This window comes from Asparagus officinalis, chromosome 7, assembly GCF_001876935.1.
Source record: "Asparagus officinalis chromosome 7, Aspof.V1, whole genome shotgun sequence".
NCBI lineage: Eukaryota > Viridiplantae > Streptophyta > Magnoliopsida > Asparagales > Asparagaceae > Asparagus > Asparagus officinalis.
The window spans coordinates 37,674,261-37,694,642 of NC_033800.1; positions in this window are offsets into that span (position 1 = coordinate 37,674,261).

The following is a 20,382-nucleotide window of genomic DNA, read 5'->3' on the forward strand; positions in this document are numbered from 1 at the left end:
CATTGAAGTCCTCGTGTTGGACTATAATCCATTGAAGTCCTCGTGTTGGACTATAATCCATTGAAGTCCTCGTGTTGGACTATAATCCATTGAAGTCCTCGTGTTGGACTATAATCCATTGAAGTCCTCGTGTTGGACTATAATCCATTGAAGTCCTCGTGTTGGACTATAATCCATTGAAGTCCTCGTGTTGGACTATAATCCATTGAAGTCCTCGTGTTGGACTATAATCCATTGAAGTCCTCGTGTTGGACTATAATCCATTGAAGTCCTCGTGTTGAGTTTATTATTCATGTATTAGACTTTGGGTTTTGTAATTAGGGATTTACAATTTGAGATAAAAGGTATATACATGAGGGTTTCCTTGTTTGGATTATTTCGCTCGACGTACCTATGCTCGGTTGTAATTTTCCTAAATATTAAAACCCATTATTTGCTAGGAGTAATGATTTTAACTATTATGTAATAACTGTACTTTCTGTATACAACGAGCCCTTTCCCTTGGGGTTGGTTGTGATGTTGTTCGCTAGCGCTTTGACGCTCGTTGTCCCTCCCCCTTTCAGGTAACGAGCTAGGAGCCCGGAGAGAACTGTGTTTAGACATTTGAGGGCTTTATTCTAGATGTGTAAAGGCTGTGTGCCTTATTTCCTTTACTCAGACTTGTTGTATTTGAGATTTGTTAAGAACTCCAGTTTATTCATTTCAAACATTGACTTTGTATTCCTATATGTTGGATGATGAAATATTATTTTGATCTCTATCATTTCATCAGTTATCTCTTGTAGTATCTTTTACTTATTTTTGTACCTACACCTATTATTGACTCTACTAGAGTGATAGAATTGTGATGGTGAAACATGTTATTGTACGGTGTGGTGCATGGCAGGGTTGATATTCTTGGTTTCACCTTGGACTGCAGCCTTGTGTGAACTGCACGGGGTGGTGCATGGCAGGGTTGAAATTCTTGGTTTCACCTCGGACTGCAGCCTTGCGTGAACCCAGGGGCGTCACAGTTGGTATCAGAGCGCTAGTTCCAGTATCCTTAGGATCATCCTGTGTCGAGTCGTGGAGCTAGGATAGAGTTTCTTAGGATTCATGTATAGAGTCCGTAAAGATTTTCTAGTATGAGTGAGGACGATATATACGTATATCTCAAAATTTGAGAATATTTTTTTTTATAATAACTATTTTATGTTGATTGAAGGTATTTGCGTGAATACTATGTATTATGAATTCGTATTGTGATGCGTTATATATATATATTTTTATTATCTCACTTACTATGATAATTAAGCTCTCCTTTTGATACTATAAATATCAAAACGAGGATGTGGTCGAGGTAAAACTCGTACCTGGAGAGCTGGGCATGCAGAGCCGAGCCGCAGCAGGCTCCATAGTACTTGATCGACTTTATGGCACCGTTAACAACAAGATCTTACAATACTCAAGGAGCAAGAAGTGTATCTATTTCCGTCAGCAGTATCACTTTCAGGAGTTCCATCACCGGTTGTACCCGTCGTGAAAGTAAAGAGGCAATACCAATGAGAGCACCAGAGTTTCAAGGTGCACCAACTTCATTTGCAACTTATAAGAGAAGGAGTATGTGAAAATTCCTTGAACGTCGACTTAGTACCAAGCAGAAGTTAGATGTATTCAGCACTAAGGACATCACTGGAGGATAGAAACAACATCCAGATTTTTGACGGGGTAGCAATTATCACCTATTTGGGAGAATTTTAGTCACTACTTCAACAAGTAGTTAGAGATAGTCTAAGTGAAGCAGGGAGATATACCCGTAGTGAAGGAAGAAATCAAAATCATAATAGTGAAAATGATAATGGTAAGAGAACTATTGCGAAAACTAGAGAATCCTAGCAGTGGGAGAATGATTTTTACTCAGCAACAAGGACAATATAAGAAAGGAGCACAATATGATACGAGAGCGCCAAAGTAGTACAGAATTTGGAGTACATGTTACAATCACAACAAGATCGAACAAAGAGCGAAAGACTTGTCGTAGTACACCAGCAGGGAGCCAGCAAGATAGAGGTCACGGACGACAGTCTCAGAGTCGTAATTTCAGCCAACAGTGGGGAAAGAGAGGCACTACTTATTAATCCGAGGATTAAGGGTTAGCAGGCCATATTTGCATTATCCAGGAGATTTATCAGATTAGACAAGTCAGGGTTTGTTGTCAATTTGATAGCGTTGTATATGTCCGGGTTCGATGTTATCCTTGGTATGATTTGGTTATCCTCCTACCAGGCTAGTATTGACTGCTTTGCGAAGACAGTCAATTTGCGAGCGTCCGATGGGTCCGAGATGATTGTAGCAACCTCTCACGGCAACCGTTTTGCGGGGTCATTTCTGGCGTACATCGATGAGGTGATGCAACGGGATCTGAGTATTGATTCATTGGAGACTAGAGTTGTCTCAAAATATCAGGATGTCTTTCAGGACATACCTGAGTTACCTCCTGTGTGAGAGGTCGAGTGGTGTATTGAGTTGCAGCCGGGCACAGCCTCGATATCCCGCGCACCCTATCGTATGGCACCAGCTGAGATGAGGGAGCTTCAGACCCAGTTGGATAAGTTGTTAGCTCAGGGTCTTATTTGTAGGAGTTATTTCTCCGTGGGGCATATCGGTCCTCTTCGTGAAGAAGAAGGACGGTGATATGAGATTGTGCATTGATTATAGAGAGCCGAACAAGGTCACTATCCGGAATAGGTACCCATCACCTAGGATTGATGACTTGTTCGACTAGTTGCAGAGAGCGTAGTATTTCTCGAAGTTTAATTTTCATTCTAGTTATCATAGTTGCGGGTTCGGGAGATGGATTTTTCCAAAACCGTTTTTCCTAATTCGATGTGAATCTTTAGAGTTTCTAGTCAGGCCATTCGGGTTGACTAATGCACCCGTGGTATTCATGAATATGATGAACCGGGTTTTTTCGTCCCTTCATGGGCCAGTTTGATATTCTCATATCTTCGACATTGGAGGCAGAGCACGAGTAGCATTGCAGACTCTTCAGGAGCATCAGTTATATAACAAGTTTAGCAAATGCAGGTTTTGGTTTTTAGAAGTTAGATTTTTCTCGGCCACGTCAACAGCAGAGAGGGCATAGCAGTGAATCCGACTAAGTTTACAGTAATTCTTGATTTGGAACGGCCGAAGATGGTGACAGAGATTCGAAACTTCTTGGGTTAGCCGATTATTACAGGGAGTTCATCCTAGACTTTTTGAAGATTTCGATGCCACTTACACGCCTTACGAAGAAGGATGTACAGTTCATTTGGAACACAGAGTGCCAGGAGGCCTTTGATACGTTAAAGACTAAGTGGACTACAGCGCCGGTTTTGACTATTCCGAGCAGTGACAGGACGTACGTTGTTTACACAGATGCAGCATTGGCAGGTTTAGGAGGCATCTTGATACAAACTCAGAGGGTAGAAGCATATATCTCATGACAATTTGGGGTGCACGAGCAGAACTACCCAACTCATGATTTGGTGTTAGCAGTAGTGATATTTGTACTGAAGTCACGAGACATTACTTATATGGAGTGCAATTTGAGTTGTTCATCGACCACCAGAGTTTGAAGTATCTTTTCTCCCAGAAGAAACTCAACCAGAGGCAGCGACGGTGGATTGAGTTTATTAAGAACTATGAATTCGTGATTCTGTACATCCAGGAATAATTAAGATGTACAAAGACCTAAAGAGACACGTTTGGTGGGGTGATATGCATAGGAAGATTTCAGAGTGTATAGCTAAGTGTCTTACCTATCAGTAAGTGAAGGTGAAACATTAGAGACCGGTAGGAACACTTCAATCTTTTCCCATTTCGAAATAGAATTGGGCGGACCTTTTTATGAACCTTATTGTAGGGTTGCCGGAGTCGAAGAAAGAAAATGATTCTGGTTGGATGATAATAGATATACTAATGAAGCCAACATATTTCATTCTAGTAAGGACTGCTTATACCGCCGAGGCATATGCGAGGATATTTTGTTTGGGAGATAGTTCGACTTCATGGAGTTCCAGGAACGATGGTATTGGATCGAGGTTCAGTGTTCATTCCGCATTTTTGGAAGGATCTCCAGGATTCATTTGGCAACAGATTTATTTTACAATAGTGTATTCTACCCACAGACGGATGGTAAGATGGAGAGAGTAAATCAGATATTGGAGGACATGTTGCGGGCTTGTGTCATTCACTTCCAAGGCAACTGGGAGGATCATATTCCACTGATAGAGTTCTCTTATAACAACAGTTATCAAGCGATAATTGGTGTGGCCCCGTATGAAGCATCGTACGTGAGGCCTTGCAGATCGCCTATATATTGGGTAGAACAGGAGGATATTTTAATGCTTGGGCTAGAGCTTATGAGATAGATTACTGAGAAAGTAACATAAATCAAAGGACAGGTTCTAGCAGCTCGAAGTCAGCAAAAAGGGTTATGCAGATAAGAGATGAGGACATTTAGAGTTTTAGATTTGAAGAGTTAGTTGTGCTGAAAGTATCATCTATGAAAGACGTTCAGCGATTCGGAAGGCGGAGAAAGCTTGAACTGAGATATATTGGACCGTTCCGAATTTTGGAGCTTATTGAGGCTGTTTCATATGGACTAGACCTTCCAGCATCGATGTCCAGAGTACATAAAGTGTTTCATGTTTCAATGTTCAAGAAACAATTACATGATGAAGAGCAGCAGTGAGTGTTGAACGCATCAGAGATTTAGCTTCAGGAGGGTTTGACTACGATTGAGATCCTAGTTTGTATACTTGCTAGAAAAGACAAGAAATTTAGAATCAATATATTTTTTTTCCCCTTGGTGAAAATTCAGTGGAACCAGAAAGGAGTTGAGGAGGTTTCTCGGGAGCGTGAGGACGATATACATCGTGACTACCCACACCTGTTTGATCAAGTAAATTAAATTTTTGTATGACTTGTTTATGACTTGTGGTTACCTGTATAGTGATGTTTATACTTAACACTAAAATGAGGGTATTAACACTTATCTCCTAAGTACGTGAGGACGATATACATCGTGACTACCCACACCTGTTTGATCAAGTAAATTAAATTTTTGTATGACTTGTTTATGACTTATGGTTACCTGTATAGTGATGTTTATACTTAACACTAAAATGAGGGTATTAACACTTATCTCCTAAGTACTTGGAACATATGGTATATATATGAGGGGTTCCTTGTTTGGATTTTTCGCTCGATGTACTTGTTCCATTTAGTTAGGGGTTAAGTGGGAGTATTTACATTTTAATGGTTGAGTGTAGACATCAAAGATGATTTTTGGGAGCGCGAAGATGTTATGCCGCGCTACTTCCTGCACCTAGTGAGGAAGTGGATTGATTTATGTGTGCGACTATTTGTGTGGTTATATTTTGATTTAACGCTAGAATGAGGATATTTTTGCTCAATTCTTAATCTTTTGGAACACATGGTATATATATGGGGGGTTCCTTGTTTGGATTTTTCGCCCGACGTACTAGTTCCATTTGATTAAGGGTTGAGTGGGATATAGTCATCCTAGATTGTTAAAGGTAAATATCATAATATGCTTGTCTAGAGTAATATTATTTGTTTGAGTATAATTTCTGAATTTCGAGGACGAAATTCTTTTAAGGGGGGAAGAATGTAAAACCCCGAAAATTTGAATATAGTGTGATAAATAATTATAAATATGTTATATGATGAAAATAATATATTTTTATGTTTGAGTATGATAGGAATTGATTTGAGATCAATTCAATGCATATTTGTGAATATATAAGAGCAAATGCACAAAACATGCACAAAGGCAAATAGTGAGAATCTGAGAATTTTGACCAGTTGAGAGTTTTTATGTTTTGCACACTAATTTATTTAGAATCTGGAAACGTGTATAAGATCAAAGTTGTAGGTCTCTTCAAGAGCTTTCCAACGAATCTTAGATCACCTCATTCCGAGACCATATGAGAAAGTTACAGCCTTTTCACCGAACCCCAGTCTGAGAATGACCCAGAAACCTGCGCAGTCGACCGCCGTGGTCGCTGCGGTCGACCGCGCAGCGAACCTGGTTCTGCCAGTTCAGTTTCGGGTCAGGTTTTGTTTATACCAAACCCGGTTGTTACCCTAAGTATATATACTCGTTTTGAGCTCTCAGAACCCTCGTATTGAACCCCTAATAGCCCCAGCCCTTCTCTCTTTCCTCTCAAAACCCTAAACTCGCGATTTGGCAGTATTTTTTTTGGGATCACGTTTCTCGAAGGATTTCTCGGTGGGTTTCCGTTGCTCAGATTGAAGGAGGACCGTTCTCCATCGTTTTTGGGTGTCATCAACCCCCTCAGGCTTGTGACACTCTCACCCAGCCCTTCACCCACGGTTTTTATGGTTTTCTAATATTTTATTAGATTTGTTGGGCCTAACAAATGCTAGTTACATTAAGTATAGTTCTTGTAGCATATGTGCGAAAATCCAATATTTTCCAGGGGGAAATAACCTGCACCAAATGAATTTCTTTATCTGTAAAGATCCCGAATCTGAAAAATGTTTTTTGAACCTCTGAGTTTTGATGCAAGTTTACTGTTTTACAACTTTTTAAAATCATGTGTATAGAAGTTCCCAAATCCTAGTGATGAATTTTTTTTGTTTTCATACTTAGATGTTTATATTACGATGATTCATATGTATTAGAATGTGTAATATATTGTTTGGAAGCATGGGTGTATGTTTGGATCGCATTTCGAAGCAGAACAGAACATCTGGAAAATAAGCTCTACTGTTCGTTTCGCGGTCGACCGCGCGTGACGCGGCGGTCGACCGCAGGGCGTTCTGTCGAGCAGGATGCCTCTGCCCTATGCGCGGTCAACCGGAGTGGTCTCTGCGGTCGACCGCCGCACTGTTTGTGCATATATTCGTGTTGGTTGTACATTTTATACATCCGAGGGGTCGCCTCGATTATCTGACACTACATTGTAATGATAGTGACTTGTCTATACATGTGAGTTGACACTTTTGACACAAGTTTAGACCCATACATCGAGACGCGTTCGAGTTTAGGATATGTATATCTTTCCACAATTACCTTTGACAATTGCACCTCTTTACTTATAGTCCATGTGTTGGGCATACATTACTATTGATCCATGTGTTGGATACTCATCATTTCGGTCCATGTGTTGGACACGTATTTTATTCAGTCCATGTGTTGGACATGCATTCACATTTTAGTCATCATGTTGGACTATAATCCATTTCAGTCCTCGTGTTGGACACTCATTCCATTCAGTCCTCGTGTTGGACACTCATTCCACTCAGTCCTCGCGTTGGACATACATTGGTTAGATTTAGTCCATGCGTTGGACATTGGTTATATTCAGTCCATGCGTTGGACTGTTTCTTTTAGTTTATTATTCATGTATTAGACTTTGGGTTTTGTAATTAGGGATTTACAATTTGAGATAAAAGGTATATACATGAGGGTTTCCTTGTTTGGATTATTTCGCTCGACGTACCTATGCTCGTGTTGTAATTTTCCTAAATATTAAAACTCATTATTTGCTAGGAGTAATGATTTTAACTATTATGTAATAACTGTACTTTCTGTATACAACGAGCCCTTTCCCTTGGGGTTGGTTGTGATGTTGCTCGCTAGCGCTTTGACGCTCGTTGTCCCTCCCTCTTTCAGGTAACGAGCCAGGAGCCCGGAGAGTCGCAGGTTGATGGCGACACACTTTAGTGTTCAGCTGACTATTTTTAGATATGTTGTATTTTGGAGCTCCACTGTAAACTGTGTTTAGACATTTGAGGGCTTTATTCTAGATGTGTAAAGGCTGTGTGCCTTATTTCCTTTACTCAGACTTGTTTTATTTGAGATTTATTAAGAACTCCAGTTTATTCATTTCAAACATTGACTTTGTATTCCTATATGTTGGATGATGAAATATTATTTTGATCTCTATCATTTCATCAGTTATCTCTTGTAGTATCTTTTACTTGTTTTTGTACCTACACCTATTATTGACTCTACTAGAGTGATAGAATTGTGATGGTGAAATATGTTATTGTACGGTGTGGTGCATGGCAGGTTTGACATTCTTGGTTTCACCTTGGACTGCAGCCTTACGTGAACCCAGGGGCGTCACACTCACCGACGAAAGTCCTACCATTAGAGCCTCTGGATATGATCGAGTCAACAGACCGATCACAAGCGTCTTCGGGAGTAACAACCCCCTTTCAGATGACCTTATGAATGTTCCATGTGAGAAGTTCAAGATGTATCGCATGGAGACATACAAGGGCGAGGGAAACCCCTCCGAGCATATTCAGAATTACTATGATGTGATGAGTATGCTCCAATCATTAGAAGCAATCCTTTGTCGATGCTTTCCTATCACTCTTTCAGAGAGTTCTAAGCTCTGGTGGAACACTCTCGAGAAGAGATCCATTAGAAACTTTCAACAACTTAACTGAAAGTTCATCCATCATTTCCTAGCTGACACCAAGCGAGAGCTTGTGACGCCCTTGTTTTCACACATGGCTGCAGTCCATGATGAACCCAGAGATGTCAAACCTATCATACACCTATACTATGCAACAATAAGTTTTACCAATCACAGTAATATCCTCTAGTAGAATCAAAATAAAGTGTAGGTACAAAACATGCAAAAGAAAGGAAATAACTATAATAGACATGATATAGAAATAAGTATCTCATAAATAAATTATGTCTTAATGAACAACCTGGAATACATCTTATATCCAAAATGAATAAATATGTCTCGACAAGATACAACTGAAAATCGTACTAAGGCATGCTGCCTTTACACTATGAAATAAACTCTAAGGTCTAAACAAAAATATAAAACTACGATGGAGCCTCTAATAAATCTCATGTGACGACGACTATGCAAGAACTCCATCATCCTACAATTCTCCGGTACTCTGAATTACCTAAAAGAATATTAGAAAAAAATAAGCAACAATAAGAGCATCAGAGCACTATAGCAAGATCACCTCCATCTGCCCCCAGGAGAAGGGCTGCTAGATGGAGTGCAAACTCTATCTATTAAGCATAGTCTATCTAGATTATTTTTCCTCGTATCTAATGGAATTAATATTTAGATATCTACAATAAGAGGCATAGTACATCGAGCGAAATAATCCAAACAAGGAAACCCTCATGTATATACCATATGTCCTAAATTATAAACATCTAAACATTAATACCGATATAAAGATAAACAATCTAAATGAAATCAATAATTAGAAATCCACAACACGAGACTAGTACGTCGAGCGAAATAATCCAAACAAGCAAATCCTTATGTATATACCATATGTCTTAAATTGTGAATCGTTAATTATTAATTCTAACTAAGAAAATAAAGAAAAGCAGTAAAAGAAAGTAAAGACATCAACATATTGTATTCATAATATCTTCCACTTTCACTGGGAAGATAGAATGAATACTGACACAGATCCCGTGTACTTTCAAATGCAAAGTACTCTGGGTCATATATTTTAGCAGTGACTCAAAAATATAACTGGATCCGCCAACGATTCGGGCTATCATTTAACTATCTCAATGGAACTCCATGCAAGATTTTGATACTTAGCATTATCATATGCAACAGACTATCCTGTAGGTATCCTAATCAGTGTACACGGCTCATTAGTCTCAGCGCGATCTCAGTGCGTAACATAAGTGCGGAATGGCCTACCATATAGGTATCCAAGATGTACGGCTCATAAGCCTCATCGCACCCTCGTGCGGACAAACCGGACGAGGGTGATCCAAACTTGACTCAATGGCCTGTACAAATAGAATATCGACGCACTACCCCCGAAGTACTGAACTGAGCTCGTCAACGATATCTAGAATGTGTGTGTATAATATGTACTAAACTCTTTCTCAAAGTAATTGGGTCAAAACCCATCATAATTCCTTTTAGCATACCCATGTGTGTGCTACTATATTATGCGTGAATTTACGTATAAAGAAGTACGGCCCGAAACCTGCAAACATATCTCAAACAGATGCAAAATAAAAATTCAGGCAACATGCTTAATAGTCGACTATTAGGCTTAGTAGTCGACTACACTGAGTCCATCCAGACGTTGTAATAACATATATCAGTATCAGTAGTCGACTATTAAGAATATTAGTCGACTATCTATAAACACACGGTTTCTGTTATACTCAACTGGGCACGAGTAGCTGACTACTAAGCTTAATAGTCGCCTACTCTGTCAAGACACGCATTCTTTCGTGCACAAATAATATTTATGTCAATTGTACATATCATGACATTAAAATAAGATTTTATACTTGGCATATACAACAGGAATTATCTGAATCATAAAATTAAATTATTATATCTTCCAAATTAGGGTTTAACATCCTAATTAAACAATTTCTTCAATTATCTCATGTGTAAACAAAGTGATTATCAACACATGATAAAAACTACTCATGAACAGAGGTAAAATTTATTTAAACATGTTTATCTTACTTAGGTATCATAAACCTAGGGTTTAAGCATAATTAATTAACATAAAAACTCAAAGAAACCTTCACGTAATATATTAATTATTTCAAATCAGCATATCTGTAGTTTTTTGCAGAACATATCACTAGTAAATTGAGTATATCTTTCTCTATAAAAACTTTTTATTAGAATAGTTTTCTGTTTTGATAACTAGATCCATATAGCTATCATTTGACATTGGTTTGGTTCAGTTTAGAGTTTATATGATATCTCAAATTTATAGTTAAAGGTTACACACGTGTAACAGTTTTCTACAAAATATATCATTAGTAAATTGAGTATATATTTCTCTATAAAAACTCTTTCTTAGAATGGTTTTCCGTTTTGGTAAGTAGATTCACATAGCTTTTATTTGACATTGGTTTTGTTCAGTTTGGAGTTTATATACTATCTCAAATTTCTAGTTAAAATTTATACATGTGTAGTAGTATTCTGCAATCTATGATGAAAATAAAAACATAAACAATTAGAAAAAGCTAATGATCTAGCATTGGGTAAGATTTATTATCAAAATATCATCTTTTCATATTAGGTTAAGCCTTAAGCATGAAAACATTGACTAAACACTTTTATAATCATTAAACACTATGGGGATGGGTTTGGATGCAGATGATCTTGCCTTATCACACGTGCAAGCCTCTGAAACTAATGTGAAACGACTCCTCATCGCCAAACGTCGTAGATCTCGCCTTTTTCTCGCTTCTCGCCTCACAAGACGCTCCCAAAATCTCAACTTTAGGGCTAGAGTTTGAGAGAGAGGAAGAGGGGCTGCTAGGGTTTGAAACCCTGATGAAATAAACCTGTTTGACCCGAACCAGGAAATCTAGTCTGATTAGAAAAATAACTTTCGGTATTTTGGCTGTAACTCTCAGAATGAGGTGATTTAAGATTTGTTAGAAAGCTGTTAAAGAGACCTATAATTTTGGTCTTTGTGTTTTTCCATATTCAAATTATATCGGTATGTAAAATATATAAACTCTTAACTGGTCATTTTTCCATATTTCTCTTCGTGCATGTTTTGTGCATTTGCACTCATATATTCACAAATATACATTGAATTGATCTCAAATCAATTACTGTCATACTTAAACATCAAAATATGTTATGTTTTTACCATATAACCTATTTATTATTATTTTTCACATAATATTTAAATTTTCAGGATTTTACATTCTTTCCCCCTTAAAAAGAATTTCACCCCCAAAATTCTGCAATCGTATCCTAGAGAATAATAATATCAGAAAAGCACGTTGAGGGGATAATCCAGATAAAAAACCCTCATATACATATCTCGCATTATTAATCTCCAGATATGAAACATAAAAATATTTATACTTAACAATCTAGAATGTCAATATTCCCATTCAACCCCTAACTAGACGGAAACTAGTACGTCGGGCGAAAAATCCAAATAAGGAACCCCTCATATATATACCATGTGTTCCGAATGATTAGGAGTTAAGTGTCAATACATCCATTCTAACGTTAAGTATGAATATAACCATATAAACAATCCATAATATTAATCAAAATCAATCAACCCACCTGCTCAAATAGGTGCGGGTAGTCGCGATGCATAACATATTCGCGCCCCCAAAAATCATCATTGATATCTATACTTAACGGTCTAAAATGTAAATGCTCTCAGTTAACCCCTAACTAAATGGAACAAGTACGTCGGGTAAAAAATCCAAACAAGAAACCCCCCATATATATACCGTGTGTTCCGAATACTTAGGAGCTAAGTGCTAGTACCATCATTTTAGCATTAAGTATAAACATGACCATACGGATAACCAAAAATCATAAACAAATCATACTGAATTTTTTATTTACCCTGTGACGCCCCTGGGTTCACACAAGGCTGCAGTCCGAGGTGAAACCAGAAATGTCAAACCTGCCATGCACCACACCGTGCAATAACATGTTTCACCATCACAATCACTATCTCTCTAGAGGAAATCAACAATAGGTGTAGGTACAAAGCAAGTAAAAGGTTTTACAACAAATACTTGATGAGATGATAGAACATCGAATTAACACATCTCCTCAACCAAATAAACTGGAATACATAGTCAAAGTCTGAAATGAATAACAAAAATCTGGAGATCTTAACATGTCTCAAAGTACATAATATCTGATACAGGAAATAAGGCACACAGCCTTTACAACTCTAGAACATAAACCTCTTAAGTCTAAAAATGTCTCAAGTGGAGTACAAAATAAAATACATCTAATACGAGGATAAATAGGCACTAGTAAGGGTCGCCCTCAACCTGCGACTCTCCGGGCTCCTGGCTCGTTACCTGAAAGGGGGAGGGACAACGAGCGTCAAAGCGCTAGCGAGCAACATCATAACCAACCCCAAGGGATAGGGCTTGTTGTATAAGAAAATATAGTTATCACAAAATATATATGTATAAACAATTGTCCTGAAGCAAAGGGGGGTCTTAGTACTTAGGAAATTTCAGCACGAGCATAGGTACGTCGAGCGAAATAATCCAAACAAGGAAACCCTCATGTATATACCTTGTATCTCAAATTGAAAATCCCTAAATACTAAACCTGAGGTCTAATACAAGAAACAATAAATAAAACAAATACAAACCCGTCTCTACCGATAAATGAAATCATGACAAGGCCACCACAAGTGTCATGCAAACTCACATGAGTGTCATGTCCGAAAACGATTAAGTGTCCAAAACATAGACTATATAAATTAAACGTCCAACTCATGGACTTGGACCGGGTGGTAATGCATATCCAGCACGAGGATAAAAAGGTATGTCCAACACGAGGACTAAGAGGTATGTCCAACACGAAGACTAAGGGGTAGTGCTTGTCCAACACGAGGACTGAGTTTAACCTAGTTTTCCCATCACATGGGCCAAATAGTAATCGTCGATGAGATGTATGAGGGGATATACTTATACCAATTTCACACTCAACTCGGTGTGTGATTCTAAACTGGCATTTTAAGCCATCTATCATGCATAGATACTTAGTAGACTGAGAACCAAAGTTAGAAAGTCGAGACAAACACTCGAACGAGTGGAAAGTTCAACAAAAACAAACAGGGCATAATAATCTGTGCGGCGGTCGACCGCAGAGCCCACTCCGGTCGACCGCTCGTAGGTCCGAGAAGTATTGGGCTCAAAAGCTGGGCGGCAGTCGACCGCTGGGGTCGTGCCGGTCGACCGCTCAAAGTGCAGAAGCGATTCTGCTGGCAAAGACTCGCGTCGGTCGACCGCTGAGTCCGCTGCGGTCGACCGCTGATCGGACAGAACCCCAATCTGGGTTTCTGTCAGCTACGAAACTCATTCAAAATTTAAGGTTTTCTCTAACCATCTAATTTTAACAATTCAATAGTAATGTATGGCAGTCAAAAACAAGTTTAAATAGTTAAAACCTCATTTACCAAAAATCACAAACCTTAATCAACATGATTTAAAAAGTTCTTAAACAGTAAAGAAACAAGTTTAACCTTCATAAAACGTTTCAGATCAAGATCTCATTAATTAAACATCATTAGTGAACTTTTTAAGACTGAAATATATGATTTTTTGCACCTCATGCCATAAGATCTACTTTATCTACACAAAATACGATTTGGGCTAAATAAAAACTGGATTAAAACTCAAATCTAAGCATAAAAACGAAAAGGGGGTAAAGTTGGGCGAGATGTTACTCGCCTATGATGAGAACGAAGCCCTAGATCTGAAGGAAGATGATCCCTCTTGCTGAATCCACCAAAAATCCGCCGAAAAACCCTTCAAAGCTCCTCCAAATCACCAAAGAGTGAGAAACTAGGGTTTGAGGGGAGAGAGGAGGGCTAGGGTTCTGATTTCAGATGAAAAGGGGTTCTCTTGGGTAAATTAGAATATATACTAAACCCCAAACCCGACCCGAAACCCGTTAAGACCCAAAACCCAGCAAACTCTCTGCCTGCTGGGCGGTCGACCGACTGCGGTCGACCGATCAGATGAACTTTGCCAGGTTTGATCTGATCACCACATGATGCTCGAACTACTCAAATTATCTCACTTAAACACACTTGATGAGTTCTCGTACACTGATAATCACATTCTTATATATATATATATATATATATATATATATATATATATATATATATATATATATATATATATGATTAATATTCACAAGGAATTATTTATCACTAGAAATTCAATATATTCATTATAAAATTTACGGGGTTCTACATTCTTCCCCCCTTAAAAGAATTCCGTCCTCGAAATTCGGAAATCATACTCTTCTTGGATATTTATACTTAACCGTCCAAAATGGTAATATTCTCACTAAATCCCTAATCTAGTGGAACTAGTACCTCGGGTGAAAAATCCAAACAAGGAACCCCCATATATATACCATGTGTTCCAAAAGATTATGAATTGGGCGAAGATATTCTCATTCTAGTGTTAAATATATATAACCAAAGATATCAACATAATATAAGGTACTTGTCATAAAATTTTATTTACCTGATCAAACAAATGTGGGTAGTCGCGTCGCATGTCCTCCTCGCGTTCCCAAGAAGCTTCCTCAACTCCACTTCGGTTTCATTGAACTTTCAACAATAGAATCACCTTGTTCCTTAGTCTCTTGTCTTCCCTAGCAAGAATAGACACTGGGATCTCAATAGTAGTCAAATCATCCCGAAGCTCAATCTCCGGCACATCCAACACTCGCTGCTGCTCCTCGTCATGCAAGTGCTTCTTGAGCATAGTGATATGGAACACATTGTGCACACTAGACATAGATGCTGGAAGGTCCAGTCTGTATGACACCGCTCTAATGCGCTCCAAAATCCAAGAAGGTCCAATATATCTCGGCGCAAGCTTCCCCCGTCGTCCAAATCTTTGTACGCCCTTCATAGGCGATACCTTCAACATAACTGAATCTCCAACCTGAAACTCCAAGGGTCTTCGCCTCTTATCTGCATAGCTCTTCTGCCGACTCTGAACTGCTAGAATCCTCTCTCTGATCAAGGCTATCTTCTCAGTAGTCTGCCTCACCAGCTCCGGTCCAAGCATCAAGCTGTCCTCCGGCTCAGCCCAACATATCGGTGACCTACAAGGTCTCCCGTACAATGCCTCATACGGGGCCATCCCGATCGTCGCTTGATAACTGTTGTTATAAGCGAATTCTACCAATGGAATATGATCCTCCCAGCTGCCTTGGAAGTCAATGACACATGCCCGCAACATGTCCTCCAACACCTGATTCACCCTCTCCGTCTGACCATCCGTCTGGGGGTGGAATACACTGCTATAAGATAGCCTGCTACCAAATAAGTCCTGGAAACTCCTCCAAAAATGCGAAGTGAACACCGAACCCCGATCCGATATAATCGTGTCTGGAACTCCATGAAGTCGAACTATCTCCCGGATAAATATCCTCGCATATGCCTCGGCAGTATAGGTAGTCCTCACTGGAATGAAATGGGCTGACTTCGTCGACCGGTCCACTATCACCCAAACAGAATCATTCCCCTTCTTCGACTTCGGCAACCCCACAATAAAATCCATGGAAATATCCGCCCACTTCCACTCCGGAATAGGCAAAGGCTGAAGGGTCCCTTCCGGTCTCTGATGTTCTGCCTTCACCTGCTGATAGGTAAAACATCTAGCCACATAGTCTGCAACCTCTCTACGCATACCACTCCACCAGAAACGTCTCTTCAAGTCCTTGTACATCTTGGTGGTTCCTGGGTGCACCGTGTACCGAGTACGGTGTGCCTCAACAAATAGCTCTCTCTTCAGCTCTGCACTGGTTGGCATAACCAATCTACCCTTCATCCGTAGACCTCCATCTGCTCCAATGGTCCAATCAGTCTTAGGCTCTTTGGAAATCTCCTCCTTTCGGATTTGAATCCAAGAGTCTCCCAACTGAGCTCTGACAACTCTGTCACTCCAAGATGGTTGCACTGCCACGGCTCTCAAAAATGCATTGGTTCCTCCAATCTCGGGTCTAAAATCAAACTGGCTAAGAGTGATAAGATCCCGATGAAGTGAACACCTCAAAGCTGAAATCCGATGTCGGCGCTTCCTGCTTAAAGCATCTGCTATGACGTTCGCCTTCCCCGGATGATACTGGATCGCGAACTCGTAGTCCTTAATAAACTCAATCCATCTCCTCTGTCTCTGATTGAGTTCCTTCTGGGAAAAGAGGTACTTCAGACTCTGGTGGTCTGTGAATTACTCAAACTGCACTCCATATAAGTAGTGCCTCCATGACTTCAGTGCAAATACCACTGCTGCTAATTCCAAGTCATGAGTTGGATAGTTCTGCTCATGCACTCTCAACTGCCGTGAGATATAGGCTACTACCCTCTGGGCCTGCATCAATACGCCTCCTAAGCCTGCCAATGATGCATCTGTATACACAACAAATGTCCTGTCACTGCTCGGAATAGTCAGAACCGGCGCTGTAGTCAACTTAGTCTTTAAAATATCAAAGGCCTTCTGGCACTCCATGCTCCATATGAACTGTACACCCTTCTTCGTAAGGTGTGTAATAGGCGTCGAAATCTTCGAGAAGTCCTGAATGAACTTCCTATAATAACCAGCTAAGCCCAAGAAGCTGTGAATCTCTGTCACCGTCTTCGGTGGCTCCCAATCAAGAACTGCCGTGACCTTAGCCGGGTCCACTGCTATACCCTCTCGACTGATGACATGGCCAAGAAATCTGACTTCTGATAGCCAAAACTCGCACTTGCTAAACTTAGCGTACAGCTGATGCTCCTGAAGAGTCCTCAACGCTATCCATAGATGCTCCTCGTGATCCGCCTCCGATCTCGAGTAAATAAGAATATCATCGATGAAAACGATCACAAACTGATCTAAGAAAGGACGGAAAACCCGGTTCATCAAGTCCATGAATACCGCGGGTGCATTGGTAAATCCAAATGGCATGACCAAGAACTCGAAAGAACCATATCGAGTAAGAAAAGCGGTCTTGGGAATATCCATCTCCCTAACCCGCAACTGATGATAGCCAGAACGAAAATCAATCTTCGAGAAATACTACGCACCCTGCAACTGGTCAAACAAGTCATCAATCCTAGGTAGTGGGTACCTATTCCGGATAGTGACCTTGTTCAACTCTCTATAATCTATGCAAAATCTCATACTACCGTCCTTCTTCTTCACGAAGAGGACCGGTGCGCCCCACGGAGAATGACTCCGACGGATAAAACCCTGAGCTAACAACTCGTCCAACTGGGTCTGAAGCTCCCTCATCTCAGCTGGCGCCATGCGATAGGGTGCGCGGGATATCGGGGCTGTGCCTGGCTGCAACTCAATGCAGAACTCAACCTCTCTCACAGGAGGTAGCCCAGGTATGTCCTGAAAGACATCCTGACACTCTGAGACAACTCTAGTCTCCAACAAATCGACACCCTGATCCCGTCGCATCACCTCCTCAATGTATGCCAGAAATGGCTCCGCAAATCGGTTGCCCTGAGAAGTGGCCACAATCATCTCGGATCCATCGGACGCTCGCAACTTGACTGTCTTCGTGAAGCAGTCAATACTAATATGGTAGGAAGATAACCAATCCATACCAATAATGACATTGAACTCGGACATATGCAACACTATCAAATCAACTATGAACTCCGACTCGTCTAAACTGACGGTACACCTCCTACAAATGCTCTCCAGAAGCGATACCTCACCTAAAGGGGTGGAAACAGATAGAGGGGTGTCTAGGGGCTGAGCTACGAGCTGGAGTCTAGCCATAAATGCATGCGAGATGAAAGAATGCGAAGCTCCCGAATCGAAAAGAATACGGGCGGGGAAGGAAAAAAAAGTTTATGAGGGACGTACCCTCCACAACTGATCTGCTTGCTCCATTATCATGCGGAACTACTGCATATATTCCGCCGGTGGATAAAAACTGCTCTGCTGCTGGTGTTGGAGAATATGGGACAATCTGTCCCTGGGGAATCTCCTGAACTGCTAGAACATGCCCCTCAATCTTCTGTTGCTGATGATACGGACCATTTCTCTTCTGAGCTCTTGTTGGTGCACTGCGGCACTCTAATACCTTGTGTCCGACCTTGCGACAGTTAAAACAAGTTCCCCTGAACTTGAGCTGCTGTTGTGCTCTTTGATCCTGTTAGGATCCCTTCTTATCACCATACGATTTTTTTACAACATACAGTATTCACACAAATACTTTAAGCAAAAATAATTATCATAAAAAAAATTTCAAAATTTTTAGATATACGCATATATCGTCCTCACTCATACTAGGAAATCCTTAGCGGACACTATACATGAATCCTAAGAAACTCTAAACTAGCTCCACGACTCGACACAGGATGATCCTAAGGATACTGGAACTAGAGCTCTAACCAACTGTGACGCCCTGGGGTTCACACAAGGCTGCAGTCGAGGTGAAACCAGAAATGTCAAACCTGCCATCACCACCCGTGCAAATAACATGTTTCACATCACAATCACTATCTCTCTAGAGGAAATCAACAATAGGTGTAGGTACAAAGCAAGTAAAAGGTTTTACAACAAATACTTGATGAGATGATAGAACATCGAATTAACACATCCTCAACCAAATAAACTGGAATACATAGTCAAAGTCTGAAGTGAATAAAAAATCTGGAGATCTTACATGTCTCAAAGTACATAATATCTGATACAGAAATAAGGCACACAGCCTTTACAACTCTACGACATAAACCTCTTAAGTCTAAAATGTCTCAAGTGGAGTAACAAAATAAAATACATCTAATACGAGGATAAATAGCACTAGTAAGGGTCGCCCTCAACCTGCGACTCTCGCGGGCTCCTGGCTCGTTACCTGAAAGGGAGGGACAACGAGCGTCAAAGCGCTAGCGAGCAACATTCATAACCAACCCCAAAGGATAGGGCTTGTTGTATAAGAAAATATAGTTATCACAAAAGATATATATGTATAAACAATTGTCCTGAGGCAAAGGGGGTCTTAGTACTTGGAAATTTCAGCACGAGCATAGGTACGTCGAGCGACAATAATCCAAACAAGGAAACCTCAGTTATATACTCTTATCTCAAATTGAAAATCCCTAATTACCAAACCCGGAGTCTAATCGGGAACAGAAAACAAGGTAAAAGGAAATACAACCCATCTCAGACATAAATACAGTTATTAGGTAATGACCTACATGAATACCATGTCGTATTCTACATAAGTGTCATATCATACTCACATGGGTGACGTGTCAGAAAACGATTAAGTGTCCAGAACATAGACACATGAAATATAGTCCAAATCATGGACTGCAGTATAATCGTTTCAGCGCATGACCGGAAGTGACAGTTGTCCAACGCCTGGACCGCGATGTGACCGTTGTCCACGCCTGGACGGATGTGACCGTTGTCCAACGCCTGACGGGGTGGTAATGCATATCCAACATGAGGATTAAATAGCAATGCGTATCCAACACGAGACTAAGAGGTATGTCCAACAGAGGACTAAGGGTAGTGCTTGTCCAACACGAGACTGAGTTTAACCTAGTTTTCCCATCACATGGGCCAAATAGTAATCGTCGATGAGATGTATGAGGGATATACTTATACCATTTCACAGCTCCAACTCGGTGTGAGTTCTAAACTGGCATTTTAAGTCACTATCATGCTTAGGATACTTAGTAGACTGAGAACCAAAGTTTAGAAAGTCGAGACAAGCACTCGAACGAGTGGAAAGTTCAACAAAACAAACAGGCATAATAATCTGTGCGGCGGTCGACCGCAGAGCCCACTCCGGTCGGACCGCTCGTAGGTCGAGAAGTATTTGGGCTCAAAAG